Below are 15,887 nucleotides of genomic sequence, written 5' to 3' on the forward strand. Positions count from 1 at the left end.
CAATAATCAAGAGATTGTGGTACTGGTGAAAATGTTGACATGTAGTTCAATAGGATAGAACAGACAGTCTACAAATAGATCTAAATTGGTTTGGTAAAATGACTTTTTGCCAAATATGCTAAGGAAATTTGCTGGGGAAAGAATGATCTTTTCAACAAATGGTGCCAGAACAATTGGGCAGTTTATATAAAAGACTGAATGAATCCTGACCTCATACCACATAAAAAATTAACCCAAAATGGATCACAGATCTAAATGTAAGAGCTAAAACTATAACTTCCTAGATGAAAACAGGAAAAAAATATTAGTTAACTTGGGTTTGGCAAAGATTTCATAAATATTACACAAACTACAAAAGAAAAAAATCAGTAAGTTGGGCCTCATAAAAAAAAAGACAATGCTAAAGAAAATGAAAAGAAAAGGCAAGCCACACAATGGGAGAAAATATTTGCAAAACATTTATCTGACAAAGATCTTATCTCTAGAATAAATAAATGAGTCTTATAACTTAATTATATGAGGACAAACAACCAAATCAAAAGTGGGCAAAAAATTTGAACACGCACTTCATCAAAGAAGACATATTAATGGCAATTAAACACACAAAAATATACATGGCATCACCAATCAAGAAGTATTAAAACTACAATAAATACTCAATAAATTGTTAAAATTAGTAAGACTGACCATGTCAGGTGTTGATAAGAATCTGGAGTTACTGGAACTCTCATAGACTGCTTGTACTAGTGTAAAATGGTATAGCCATTTTGGGAAATAATTTGGCAATTTACTAAAAATAAAATATATACCTACCTTTTGACCCAGCCATTCCACTTCCAGGTATTTACCCATGAGAAATGAAAGCACATGTCTACAAATGACTGCACATGAATATCCAGAGAAACTTTATTTGTAATAGCCCCATAATGGAAAAACCCCAAATATCCATTAACAGAGGAATGGATAAGTATAATAGGCTATATCCATGCAATGGAATACTACTGAGAAATAAAAAAGGAATGAAATGTTGATACATACAATCATGTAGATTAATCTCAAAATTATTACGTTAAGTAAAGAAGGCCAGGCAAAAAAGAATACATACTGTATTATTCCATTTATATAAAACTCTGAAAAATGAAAACATTTAAAGCAAGAAAAAAACAGATCCAAGATTGCCTGGGTGTCTGAAGGAAACAGAGACTACACAGGGCACAAGGAAACTCTCAGAGACTAGATAAACAGACTCATGATCTTTTTTATGGCAATGGTTTCATAGGTGTATACGTATGTCAAAATTTATCAAATAATACCTCAAATATTGCAGTCTATTGTATTGCCATTTATAATTTACTAAAGCTGAGAAATTACAAAAAACAAAAAAATAAAGAAAATTTTAAAAGTACAAGATTATTTCAACTTCTTGTTAAAGATTAGAGCTGAGATGATTTGCATTCATGATTTCATACTTGGTAAAGCACTTAGAAGAGCCTAACTTAGAAAACATTCATATGCATAGTTATTATTCTTACTGCTAAAAAAACCCCTTGGTCACATCTGATCAAGGGCACAGGTGATCTGAGCAAGATTTCAATTAAGAAATGGGTAACAAAACAGAATAGCTCCCATCTTGTTGGCTTGTCATGATTTTTTTTTTTTTTGTCTTTTAGGGCCACATGGTGACATATGGAGGTTTCCAGGCCAATCCAAGCTATAGCTGCTGGCCTATGCCAGGACCACAGCAACGCGGGATCCAAGCCGCATCTGAGACCTACACCACAGCTGACAGCAACGCTGGACCCTTAACCCACTGAGCAAGGCCAGGGATCAAACCGACATCCTCATGGATGCTAGTCGGGTTTGTTAACCACTGAGCCATGATGGGAACTCTGAAGTGTCCCGCTTTTGAAGACATCAGTGGTTGCAAAAATAAACTCCTGACAAGGAAGTGGCATCCAGGATGGTGATAAGTTTCCTTCCTAGGCTACTTCTCTGGCATGATTTAACTTTAGTCCACTAGCCCCTATTGTTTTTCTAGCCTTCCTAACAATTTTGTAAGTTACCTAATATACTTTAATATATCAATTTTATGCTTAACATAGTGAGAGTGGATTCTGTTGATTGCAACCAAATACCTTGACCAATATAACCCCCAAGGGAAAAAAACTGCAAAAATTAAATATTTAAAAAAATTTTTTGGATTTTTTTTCTCTTTTTATTTGTTTTGGGGGGGGAGGGATTCTTAACCTATTCAGCTAAGTATTTAATCAACAGGATAAGAGAGATTTATATATTCTATACTCCCTCTCTTTTTCCTCTTTAAAAGTTTTAAATAGTTATTTTATATGGAAATACTTATTTGGATAAAAACAGGGGTGTGACACTAACAGGATTTCTGTGAAGAGATATTGGGTTCTGAGTGTAGTAATTTGGGGAGTAGTGGAAAGGTGGTAGGGATGAATGAATATAAATATAAATTTAATGAGGATATAAATAACATCAACAGTGACAAATTTTGATAATTCCTATTGCTGCTTTAAGATAATCCTGTATGTGGCCAGTCTGTTGAATATCAGGTACCAATTTTTATGCAAGAAATGATTAGGAATCTTTTTCTTAAGGAGGTAACTTGATTTTTAGGTCAAATTGTCATTTGAGGATGATGCCTCTGGGAAAAGGTTTGCTAGGGGAAGTTTAGGTAAAGGTAGGATAAAGCTTAGGGGAAGGTGAAGCTGTATGTACTGACATAGATTGCTATTTATGACAAATCTTTAAAGAAGAAAGATAAAGAATAATATGGATTGTATAATCTCATTTGTGTGTGTACATGTATATAATAGGGTATTATATTATTTATCCATACAGAAGTTGAACCAAAGAGGGTGTGGACTTTGCCATACCAAGCACAGTGGAAGGCGGGGGATGAGATACTGAAAAGAGAAAAACTGAAAAAAGTTTTTACAGTGACAAGTGAGAAGCCCCTCTCAGCTTCCTTTGCTACTAAGCTCCAGTAATGCTGGCTGCCAGGTGTACTTATTCCAGAGAAATGATCAGAGACCAGCTCCTGACAAAAGATCTATGGATACTGATATCTGGGGGGCTTTCTAAAGAAAAGTCTGGATCACTAGAGAAAAGTGGATTGGTCAGCAAGGGGTTTTCACTGTTTCATTTTTATTTTTTATTTATTTATTTATTTTTTTTGTCTTTTTGTCTTTTGTTGTTGTTGTTGTTGCTATTTCTTGGGCCGCTCCCGCGGCATATGGAGGTTCCCAGGCTAGAGGTTGAATCGGAGCTGTAGCCACCGGCCTACGCCAGAGCCACAGCAACGCGGGATCCGAGCCGCGTCTGCAACCTACACCACAGCTCACGGCAACGCCGGATCGCCAACCCACTGAGCAAGGGCAGGGAGCGAACCCGCAACCTCATGGTTCCTAGTCGGATTCGTTAACCACTGCGCCACGACGGGAACTCCTGTTTCATTTTTAAATGTCTATAGACAGACAAAGATTGCCAGACATTTGAGGAAAGCCTCCAACAGAGACTGAAACAACTCCTCTAACACACTAAGGAGCTCATAGGATAAAAAAGAATTAAGAGTCAACAAATATTAAAAAAGAACGAAACAAATTTTGGTATCTTTGATAGACAAGATTCATAAAACCAGAACAGGATACTAAAAAAGAACTATGAGAATAGAAGGAAGAACTCTTGGAAATTACAAAAAAAAAGTGATATGACTATTTTAAAAAATTAGATATAAGCTATAATATATGGAGGAAATGACCAATAAGATCCTACAGTATAGCACAGAGAACTATATTCAATGTGATATGATAAATCACAATGGAAAAGAATATTACGTGTATATAATGTATAACTGAATCACTTTGCTGTATAGCAGAAATTAACACAACATTGTAAATCGATAATACTTCAATAAAAAAATCAGGAAAACATTAGTTGAAGGCTAAGAAGCCAAAAGTGAAGAAATCTCCTAGAAAATAGGATGACAAAGAAATATATAATAAGAGATGAGTGAAAGAAAATTAGAGGTTCCATCCAAGAGACCAGCATATAAGTTCAAAAAGAAAAAACAGAGAAAACGGTAGGGTAGAAAGTGCAAGAGAACAAGAAAGTTTTTCCATTTTCCTGATGATTAGTGATATTGAGTATCTTTCCATGTGCTTCTTGATCATCTCCATGTCCTCTTTGGAAAAAATGCCTATTCAGGTCTTTTGCCCATTTTTTAAATTGGATTTTTTGTGTGTGTGATGTTTAGTTTTATGAGCTGATTGTATATTTTGGATATTAACCCCTTATCAGTCATATCATTTGCAAATATTTTCTCCCATTCAGTAGGTGTCTTTTCATTCTGCTTATAGTTCCCTTTGCTGTACAAAAGCTTTTAAGTTTAAATAGACCTTATTTGTTTACATTTGCTTTCATTCCCTTTGCTTTAGGAGAAAATCCAAAAAATATTGCTAAGATTTATGCCAAAGAATGTTTGATGTTTTCTTCCAGGAGTTTTATGGTTTCTCACTTTACTTTAGGTCTTTAATCCATTTTGAGTTTATTTTTGTATATGGTGTTAGGGAATGTTCTAATTTCATTCTCTTACATGTAGTTGTCCAGTTTTCCCAGAACCACTTATTAGAGGCTGTCTTTTCTCCATTTGTATATTCTTGCCTATTTTGCTATAGATTAATTGACCATAACTGTGTGGGTTTATTTCTGGGGTCTCTATTCCATTCCATTGATTGATGTGTCTGTTTTTGTGCCTGTACCACACTTAAAAAAATTTTTTTTTAAGGCTGCATTTGCAGCATATGGAAGTTCCTAGGCTAGGGGTCCAGTTAAGAGCTTCAGCTGCAGGCCTATGCCACAGCCACAGCAACACTGGATCCAAGCTGCCTCTGCAACCTATGCCACAGCTTGCAGCAATGCTGGAACCTTAACACAGTGAGTGAGATCAAAGATTGAGCCTGCATCCTCATGGACACTATGCTAGGTTCTTAACCTGCTATGCCACAATGGGAACTCCTAAAATTCTTTAAACCTAATTAATAAAACTTTTAAAATTGAAGTATAGTTGATTTACAGTGTTGTTTTAATTTCTTCTGTACAACAAAGTGATTTGGTTATACATATATGTACACTCTTTTTAAAAATATTTTTTTCCACTATGGTTTATCATAGGACACTGAATATAGTTCTCTATGCTATAGAGTAGGATCTTATTGATTATTTTCTTCATGTATAATAGCTTACATTTCCTAACCCCACCCTTCCACACCATCCTTCCCCCATTTCCCCTTGGCAACCACAAATTTGTTCTCTATGTCTGCGAATCTCTTTATGTTTCATAGATGGATTCTTTAGATTCCATATATGATATCGTATGGCAATTTCCATACTGTTTTGATAATTGTGGCCTTGTAGTATAGTCTGAAGTCAGGGAGCATGATTTCATGATGATGATATATCACCTCACACCTGTCAGAATGGCTATAATTTAAAAAACCCAAATAACAAATGTTGGTGAGGATATGGAGAAAAGGCAACTCTTGTACAGTTGGTAGGAATGTAAAATGTGCAGCCACTGTAGAAAATAATATGGAGGTTTCTCAAAAAACTAAAAATGGAATGACCATGTGACCTAGAAATTCCATTTCTGGATATATATGTATATACAAAAAAAGAGAAAACACTAATTCAGTAAGATACATGCACCCCAATGTTCATAGCAGCATTGTTTACAATTGCCAAGGTATGGAAGTGACTTAAGTGTTCCTCAATAGATGAATGGATAAAGAAATGGTAAATATACAATGGAATACTATTCAGCCATAAAAAGAATGAAATTTTGCTATTTGCAACAACATGGATGGACTTGGAGGGTATTATGCTAAGTGAAATAAATCAGACAGAAAAAGGTAAATACTGTATGATATTACTTATATGTGGAATTTAAAAAAATACGACAAACTAGTGAATATTAACAAAAAACAGAGTCACAGATACAGAGAACAGACTAGTTGTGACCAGTAGGGTAAGGAAAGGGGGGAAGGGCAATATGGGGGAGGGAATTAAGAAGTACAAACTATGCTGCATATAGTAAACTACAACTACATTTCCTATATCATATTATTTGTACAATAAAGGAAATACAGCAAATATTAAGAACTGTGAATCAGGAGTTCCCGTCGTGGCATAGTGGTTAACGAATCCGGCTAGGAACCATGAGGTCGCGGGTTCAGTCCCTGCCCTTGCTCAGTGGGTTAAGGATCCTGCGTTGCCGTGAGCTGTGGTGTAGGTTGCAGACGCGGCTCGGATCCCGCGTTGCTGTGGCTCTGGCGTAGGCCTGTGGCTACAGCTCCGATTCAACCCCTAGCCTGGGAACCTCCATATGCCACGGGAGCGGCCCAAGAAATAGCAACAGCAACAACAAAAACAATAACAACAACAACAACAACAACAACAAAAAGACAAAAAAAAAAAAGAACTGTGAATCACTATACTATACACCCATAAATGATATAATATTTACATTAACTATATTTCAGTTAAAAAAAAGAAAAGGAAGGAAAAGAAGACAAAGAATATAAGGCATACACCAATACATTCATGTTTTGAAGAACAAATAAAACACCAAGAAAAAAAACTCTTCCAAAGTGAAGTCTAAAGATGGGAAATTGCCTCTGAACGTACAGCAAAATGAACAACAATTCAATAAAAAGACTCATATGGAAAGACATCTTAAAATTTCAGAACACAAGGAATAAAGAAAAGATTCTAAGTGCTTGCAAAGAGAAAAAAACATCATAAAAAAGGGTCAGGAGGAGTTCCTGTTGTGCCTCAGTGGTAATGAACTCAACCAGTATCCATGAGGATGTGGGTCAGATAACTGGCCTCACTTAGTGGGTTAAGGATCCAGCATAGCCATGAGCTGCGGCATAGGTTGCAGATGGGGTTCAGATCCCATGTTGCTGTGGCTTGGCTGTAGCCGGCATCTACAACTCTGATTTGTCCTCTAACATGAGAACTTCCATATGCCACAGGTATGGCCCTAAAAAGACAAAAAAAAAAAAAGGGGGGGGGGGTCAGGAGTGAGAATGGTATCTGACTTTTGGGCAGCAACACTGGAAGGTAGAAGACAATAGACAAATGAGTTCAAAATTCTGAGGAAATAATATTTAAACCTAGAATTATTCACACAAACTATCAATTAAATGCAAAGCAGGAATAAAGAATTCTATGCCATGCAAATTCTCAAAAAACTTACTTGCTATGTGCCCTTTTCCACAAAGCTACTGGTGTACAGGAGAGGAATATCTGGGGTACAGGAAAGAGGGGAATCCAATGTGTAAGAGAGAGAGCTGAAGAGAACCCTCAGATGATAGTCAAGAGGAAATTTTTATGAATGCTGAGAGCCTCTGGTACAGATCAGAGCAAGAGGATGGAAAGTTCCAGGAGTTGTGTCTTCAATAAACAAAATGAATTTGATTGTTTGATTTTGTGGCCAATGTTGATTAATGGTATGTACATCTCTTTTAACGAGTTTGTAATTAGATACATGTACACAGAAAATCAAGCAAACAAAAAAAAAAATCACGTGAATATTAACTCCAGGAAAAAGAACGACAAAAAATATTACAAAAAATATAATCGTGATTTTCTACCTGGCTAATACTGGCATCTGATTGAAGAGAAGACACAGATCTTCTCGAAAGTTTGCTCTGCATCAGCCGGAGTGTTGATACTGTTATAGATCCCTACACACAAACAAAACCTCCTGTCCTCTCTTGGTAGTTAAGTGTCTTGATTAATTAGACATCATCGTGCATCCACATTTTAGATGTATTAATGTATGATGTATGATTACTATATGAAAGTTGAATATGGTTTGTAATAACAACACTAACATTTTTGATTCCTTACTGTATGCCAAATGCTTTCCTTGGCTTAGCTTCATGGATCCTTATTTATTATAGCTCCATTCTATATTTGAAGAAACTGAGATTTAAAGAGGTTAGGAAACTTTTTCACAGTGATAGAGCTTGGATTAGAAAGTAGGCAGGGCAGTTTCAGAGCTTGGACTCCTTTTTTTTTTTTTCCTAATTGAAGTATAGTTGATTTACAATATTGTGTTAGTTTCAGGTATACAGCATAGTGATTCAATTATACATACATATATATTTACACAAACATATAAACTTTTTTTTGGATTCTTTTCCATTATAGGTTATTATAAGATATCAGATTTCCTATGCTATACAGTAAGTCCTTGCTGTATTCTTCCCTACTGCTCTCTTCTCAGTGTATAGTTTCTAAGAAATGCTGAAGGGATATATATATATACTTAGGAAATCGAGGAGGAAGGTAGGTTCCTCTGGTAGAATTGGTGGCAGAATGAAATGTACTAAGGCCAGACAGCAGAGGTCAGGCAGGATAAGATGCTGAACTATTAGTCTTCTCATAAGAACTAAGAATTGATGTGATTTTGTTATTTATTTAACTTAGAGATGCTGAAAAACCCCTTTACTGAAAAGGGAAAGAACATTGGCATCAAAATGCATCTTTCTTCTGAGACTCTCACTTCATCTCTTTCAAGTCTTTTGACTACCATTTCTTTCATTTCTCATTCCCTCTAATCACCAAGCTTTGTTTTACAAACCATGAAACCCAGACCTGGCTTCTCCTGTTTGAACTTTCCTTCACGTATATTTGCCCCCAGGAGTCTTGGCAGCTAGGCAAGGTAACGGCAAACTGGAGGCAAAGAGGACCTGCTTCCCCCTCCTATCCCTGGCCTCATTAAATATGGTGCAGTTCCTCCAAGAGGGCTGGGGGTGGAGGCTGTGTGGGCAAAAGACACAGCTTCCAAATGTTCTTGTAAATATTCATAAAAACATGTCAGTGTTGCTAAACCCACAGCAAATGATAATCATCCGTCCCCCCACACCCTCATCTTTTTGCTATTAATCCTTTTGTCCTCTTTGAATTTCTTCCCACAATTGCTTCTTCCTTATCCCTGAGTTTCTGAATTGCTGCCAGCCACAGTAGCCTCTGCAGCCCTTCATGCAAGTCTGTGATACCCTTTAAAAAGCAGTGATGCTCTGATGCCAGCAAGGGACGTGAATAACACACACCATCATAGGGATGTTGCTTCTTCTCATCTCCATTCCTTACTCTTGGGGAACACAACAATTATTCCACCCAGGAACTGATGGGGATTTCTGAACAACCTGGCACATCTGAAACATTTTTCTGACTCATTGAGCTGGCATATACTGCTAGATCAGCACTGGCCCTGTTCCACACAGCCTGTCACCAACAGTGGGTGTTGTTGTAAGCACTAGTTTTGATTGTGGCAAGATGGGCTCTGTGACTCTCCTCTTGTTCTGTTGAGTTCAGAAAAGGCATCTGGTCTCCATTCACATTACATTTGACAAGGGGCCAAAACTTAAATGAATGTTGCTAATAAAGAACTGTAAGGAAAAAACATGTTGAGAACTACTGAGTGTATTCAACACATATCAAGCTTTGGAGCAGGGGGGAGTTTAGGGGAGGCAGTGAACGCACTGGGTTAGGATTACTGATTGGACGGTGAGCTCTGTTCCTGGCTCTGTCCATGGGCTCTACCTCAGATTGCCTCTTTAAATTCAGAATATTCAGAAAGTGCTTATAATACAGAAAAGACTACATGTGACCTTGCATATGCTTAACTCTGCTGTTGGTCAACTAAGTTTCAAATTAACTAGCATTAACTGAACAACCACTCTGTGCAAAGTCAACGGCTGCCAAAGGGTGGCTTTAGCCGCTGTACAATCTTCGCTGGCTCTCCCTCTCCAAGTTCTCTGATCTGGATAATTGGCATGACCTTCGCCTTTTGCAGAGTACATTCAAACTTGCCCTATGACTATCTCCTCTTTATTTTTCACAGGCATATATTTTGCATTTCAAACCTTGTCTTGGTTCCAGAGGACCTAAGCTGCACAGAAGGAGTTTATTTCTAAATGGAATAGGTCAGAACAGGCTGAAAAATATTAATACATGTGAAACTAAATTAAACTAAGTATCAGTAAACCTCCCATTGTACAATGATTATTTCCTGGGGGTAGCTTCTAAAAATGAAGTATCTGCAAAATATACATAAAATGGAAGTAAGTGAATGAGGCAACTTTTAAAAGAATATCTTACATTTTAGGATAATTGTAGTATTACAGATAAAATTTTTTTCATATTATATTTAGCTGAAATAACATAAAATGAAGGATTCCAAAGCACCTTAGATTATCCTGATAAAGTCATATTGTCTGTATATGAAAAACTGCCTATCTTTGTCATCTAATATAGAAGGTATATGACTCATTTATTAAATAATAGTGTCACACAAATCAGAAGTAAATATTTCCACTGGATATTCTTAACTTCTTTGTCAACACAAAAATTCCTACCATCTAATTTTTTTGCAGAAATATTACAACATAGGGTATTGATATGTTAAGGCCGTCTAGTTTTAGCCTATGACATTAAGATCTAACCAGTCCAATTCAAAGACTGGAAAAAGTAAATAAAAGTTATGAATAATCTAGTGTTTTTCTTGGTGGGCTATTTTATGGTAGATAACCATATCAAAAGCTTGTCTATTCTTCAGGCAAAACAATGGACCAAGAATTCAGCATTATAATTTGTCAAGCAGATGTCTGGTATACAGTACCGATGGTATATATAACAAGGTTATTATTTGGGGAAAGTAGAAGGCTGCTCTTTTTGAAGATGGAAAGATGTGTGCTTAGATCTAGCCATATATCATTGCATCTGAACAAGCAAGGAATGGAACACAACATTCAGAAGAGTCTGCAAATATCTTTGGAGGTAAAAAGTCTTATTAACAGAAAAGTAATCTCGCTGACTTATGGGGATAATAATGATGAGTGCAACTGTATATGTGTTAAGTTCTAGATGTTGATGGAACATGAAGCATCAAAGACCCTGAGGTCAAGAAGGTTGAGGGGGCAGATTTGGGATTCAGTTGCTAAAACTGCTATAACTGAGCTCCTAGAAGAGGAATGTGCATAGGACAGAACAGGGTCAATGGACCTTAAGCTTACAGACTCCTGTGACTACTGGTCAGGAAGAGCAGTGCACAGGAATGTGGAGACAAGTCAAGGAAGATGGGAACTGAAGAATGAATCTCATATTTGGATTAGAGCAGATGATTTGTTCAGTTTCTCAGCCTTTAAACCAATATTTATTGAGTACCTATTTGTATCTGAACCTGTGCTAGGGAGTTGGAGATATAAAGATGGAGGAATGTATCTTGCATTTCAGTACTGGAATAGAAAACCCAACACTATTACATAATACAAGACGATAATCGCCATTATTATGGAGGTGCTCACGAATTGCATGGGATGATTGAGGGAGTCTTTTTCAACCCTTAATTCCTTCCAACCACCAAAACCCTCCTCTCCATTACAGCCAAATTTTGACATTTGCTGTCTCCATTTCTTTACCTCTTATTCCTCAATTCAATTCAGGCTGACTTTTGCCTCCACCATTCCACCAAAATTGCTTTCAAGTTCCACTGCTAACCTGCAAGATAATCTGCAGTTCTCATTTACCTGACTTCTTAGTAGGATTTGATACTCTTAATCATACTTTCCTTTTCAAAATACTTTCTTCCTTTGGCTTTCCAAGGCAACACATTCTCTTACTTTATTTGACCAGTCCTTTGAACACCTTCTTCCTCTACCCACACACTAAATATTGGGGTTCCTGGAATTCTCTTCTCTTATTGTCTGTACCCGGATTAGTTCCTTATAATATTTGTCACACTTCATTGTTATTTCATTGTCTTTCTTGCAACTGTAAACTTTGTGAGGCCAGGATTATATCACCACTCTATTTCCAGTCCTAGCACCATGAATAATATGAGGTTTGTGGTTAATAAGTATCTGTTGAGTGAATAGTGGATCGAATCTGAGAATCCTTTATAGAAAGGTTATATTAGAGCTGAGGCTTAAAAGAAAAGTAGAAGTATCAAGAAAGAAGATGTAGAGATTTTTAACATGACAGGTGACTGAGAGGCATTTGTGGATTGTGAGCAGATGAGTGATATACTGAGATCTGAAGTTAGATCACCCAAATGGCAATGTGGGTGGGGGATGGACTGGAGCAGGGGATTTGGGGCAACTGATATTACAATATTCTTAGCAAACAGGGTGATGACTATAGAGATAAAGGAAAAGGAAATAAATATTTCAGGCATAATTAGGAGCCTGAGCCAACAAGACTTAGATGGATTGGTTACAGGCAGTGAGGGAGAGAGGGGAATCTTAGTTGCATGCTTAGATTCCTTTGCCAGCATAGGAAACATGGAAGAAAAAGAAATTTGGGAGGAAAGACTAGTTTTGGACCCAAAGAGTTTCAGGTTCTTAAATGTTCCATTATGGGTACAGAAGTTAGATTACATTATAAATTCTAAGAGTTCAGAAACTATGTCAGTTTAATCACCTAGTTCACCCTAATGTTGGTGCTTGAGAAATTCTTTTGATGGTATTGATAGAACACCACATTGCCAATACTGCACTGCCAATCTATCTTGGGGAATCCCTTTATAAGAAGCATGTGCATTTATTTACTCACTCCTGTGGGGGCTTTATGACTAGGTTGCCCTTTAGTTGAACATTATCTATTTTTGAAGATGCTGTTTAAAATTGATTAGTTCTCTGACCCGCCCACTGAAATCACCCAACCTATTGAAGAAGCAGAATGGGATGTGGATTATAGGGTTTCAGATAACACCAAGTCCCTAGTGAAAGGTATGTTATTTCATTGCTTTGTTCTGCTTTTGGAAAAGTGTAGCTGTGTTTTCTTTTCTCCAACTGTATAGGTCACAGCAATTTTTTTTTCCACTGGGAATTACAAGCTATACAGAAGATTTCCAGAGTAGAATCAGTCTCACAGAAATGCTAAATACAACTAATCAGGGCCTAGAAGGTACACACAGAGGGTAATTACTAGGTTATATTTGGGTCAGTACTAAGGTCATTTATGAGATACAAGAAAACAGACCTTTTGCCTTTCTTCAGGGAAAAAAATGAAAATATATTCATTTTTTTGCTCTGCAGTATATGCATTAAAATGGGTGAAAGGTATTTTGGAATTTCATGTGCATATGTATCTGTGTGTATAAGACAATTTTAAAGAGTAACCTGAAACAATGCACTGTATTCAAAAGAATCTTAACACTGGTAACAAGAAATTGCATAAATTTCTGCTTATAACTAATGTCAGAAATAAAAAAAATAGGACTCTCATGCTTAGCTCAGTAGGCTTTCTGCTACTAAAAAGTTATTCACTTGATAAGCTTAAAGCCATCACTGTACAACTATAAATCATGAATTCATGAAAATAGAACACGACTATAGTGGATCTTAGTTTTCATAGCTTTTGTGGATTTTTCAGGGCTTCCCTATTATAAACACCACATGAGAAGAAATAGTGTTAACTCAAAGTATAAAGATAGGGTAGATATTTAGGAATCATTGAAGATAGTGAAGGTTATCAAATGGGTGAATTACGGTAATGGACTAAAAACAAGAGCCAAAAAATATCTTCTTCACACATTCCTATGAGGTGATATCATCTACATCCATTGCTTCATCCACCATTCTTATAGAAGCAGATTTCATCCCGCCTTCTCTCTCTAGGTCAGACCTTCTCTCCTGAAGAACAGATCCACAAATCCAATTGCCTTCTATATCTACATCAATTTCTAAATCCATAACCCTATCAATCAGTGTATTTACCTATGTCTATATTTATAATGTGTTCAAAGTTAAGCTCTTTATCTTCTTGCATAAACCTTTCCTTTCTGATGAGGTTTCTAATAAATCAAATGTTCAGTCCTGAATTATTATCCTCTTCTCTTATTTCTCTCTCATTGCTGGTGTCTAAACAGTCACTTCTTAGAATAATTTTCCTTATAAATATCTATGGAAACCATTCCTTTTATTCCTTTTTACTGCCACTATTTTAATTTGGGCTTTCATTATCCTTCAACTGAAAGATGCCAATAATCTCTTAATGGGTCTCTCGGCTTCTGGTCTTTTCTGTTCTTCTCTCTTTAATCCAATCCTTGAATCTACCAGAGAAAGTGTTTCAAAACACAAACCTATATGATCCAGCAATCCTACTCCAGGGCATATATCCAGAGAAAACCATAATTACAAGATATACATGCATCCCAGTGTTCACTGTAGCTCTATTTACAATAGACAAGACAAGAAAACAAACTAAACATCCACTGAGAGATGAACAGATTAAGAAGACATGGTACATATATACAATGGAATACTACTCAGCCATAAAAAGAATGAAATAATGCCATTTGTAGCAACATGGGTGGACCTAGAAATGATCATACCAAGTGAGGTAAGACAGAGAAAGACAAATATCATATGAGATCACTAACATGTGGAATCTAATAAAAACTGGTACAAAAGAACTTACAAAATAGAAACAGACTCAAAGATTTTGAAATTGGAGTTCCCGTTGTGGTGCAGTGGTTAATAAATCCGACTAGGAACCATGAGGTTGCGGGTTCAATCCCTGGCCTTGCTCAGTGGGTTGGGGATCTTGTGTTGCTGTGAGCTGTAGTGTAGGTTGCAGACTCGGCTCAGATCCTGCTTTGCTGTGGCCCTGGTATAGGCTGGTGGCTACAGCTCCAATTGGACCCCTAGCCTGTGAACCTCCATATGCCACAGGAGCAGCTCAAGAAAAGGCAAAAAAAGACAAAAAAAAGATTTTGAAATCAAATTTATGGTTACCAAAAGGAAATGTGGAGCAAGGGGAGGGATAAATTAGTGGGTTTGGATTGACATATACACACTACTATATATAAAATAGGTAACAAGCATCTACTGTACAGCACAGGGTAATCTATTCAATACTGTGTAATAACCTACATGGGAAAATAATATGAAAAGAAATGGATAAATGTATAACTGATTTACTTTGCTGTACACCTGAAACTAACACAAATTCGTTAAGCCAACTATATTCCAATAAAAAGTATGTAAAAAAATACAGATATGGCCATGTAACTCTTCTCCTTAAAACCCCAGTTTGCCTCTCTTACCCTCAAAAAGTGACCATTAATTTCTACTTCTCACATAAAACAGAGGCTGTTAAGTATGAACTTTCTTAACTCTTACTGTGTTTGTTTGTATTTGCACTAATCCCATCTTTGCCTCCTCAATTTCCTTATTTTTGGCCAAGGGCAAACTCTAGGCCCATGATCTGTGTCCCTTTGCTTTCTGCCTTCTTGGGGCCCTCAAGCCATAATTGATAGCCAATTCTCCTCATCTTCTACTTCTCTACAGCCTTGCTACCCTTACCACATAGACATGTCCAAGTTTTCCTGATCAGAGACAAACAAAAATCAATCCTTAGATGCAATAGTTGAAACAGAACTCACCATTTTCCCACACCATCTGTGGTTAAATGTTTTTGTCCTTCAGAACTCAGCTAAAGTTATATGCCCTGCCCCTATTCCCACTCTCTGCTATCATGTCATCTTGAATATTTATCAAATAGTTTCCATATCATAGTTAAGTATTTGCTTGCCTATCTTCTCTATTAGACTGTAAACCTCTATAGGAACTGGTATTATATCATTTTTACCAGCAATTAAGTAGTGAGGATAATTGTCAAAACATAATCTCAGGTCTAGACACACTTATTTTTCTAAAATTTCAATTTTTAGCTCTCTTTTTGTCAGAAACTAAATAATCAATCAGGTTTCTTACCCCACTTTATCCCCCCAACCCCCCAAAGGCTGTGTGTAGATGCCAGGCAAGTTATGAGGTATTGAGATGGTG

Source organism: Phacochoerus africanus, chromosome 9 (assembly GCF_016906955.1).
Source record: "Phacochoerus africanus isolate WHEZ1 chromosome 9, ROS_Pafr_v1, whole genome shotgun sequence".
In the NCBI taxonomy this organism is placed as follows: Eukaryota; Metazoa; Chordata; class Mammalia; order Artiodactyla; family Suidae; genus Phacochoerus; species Phacochoerus africanus.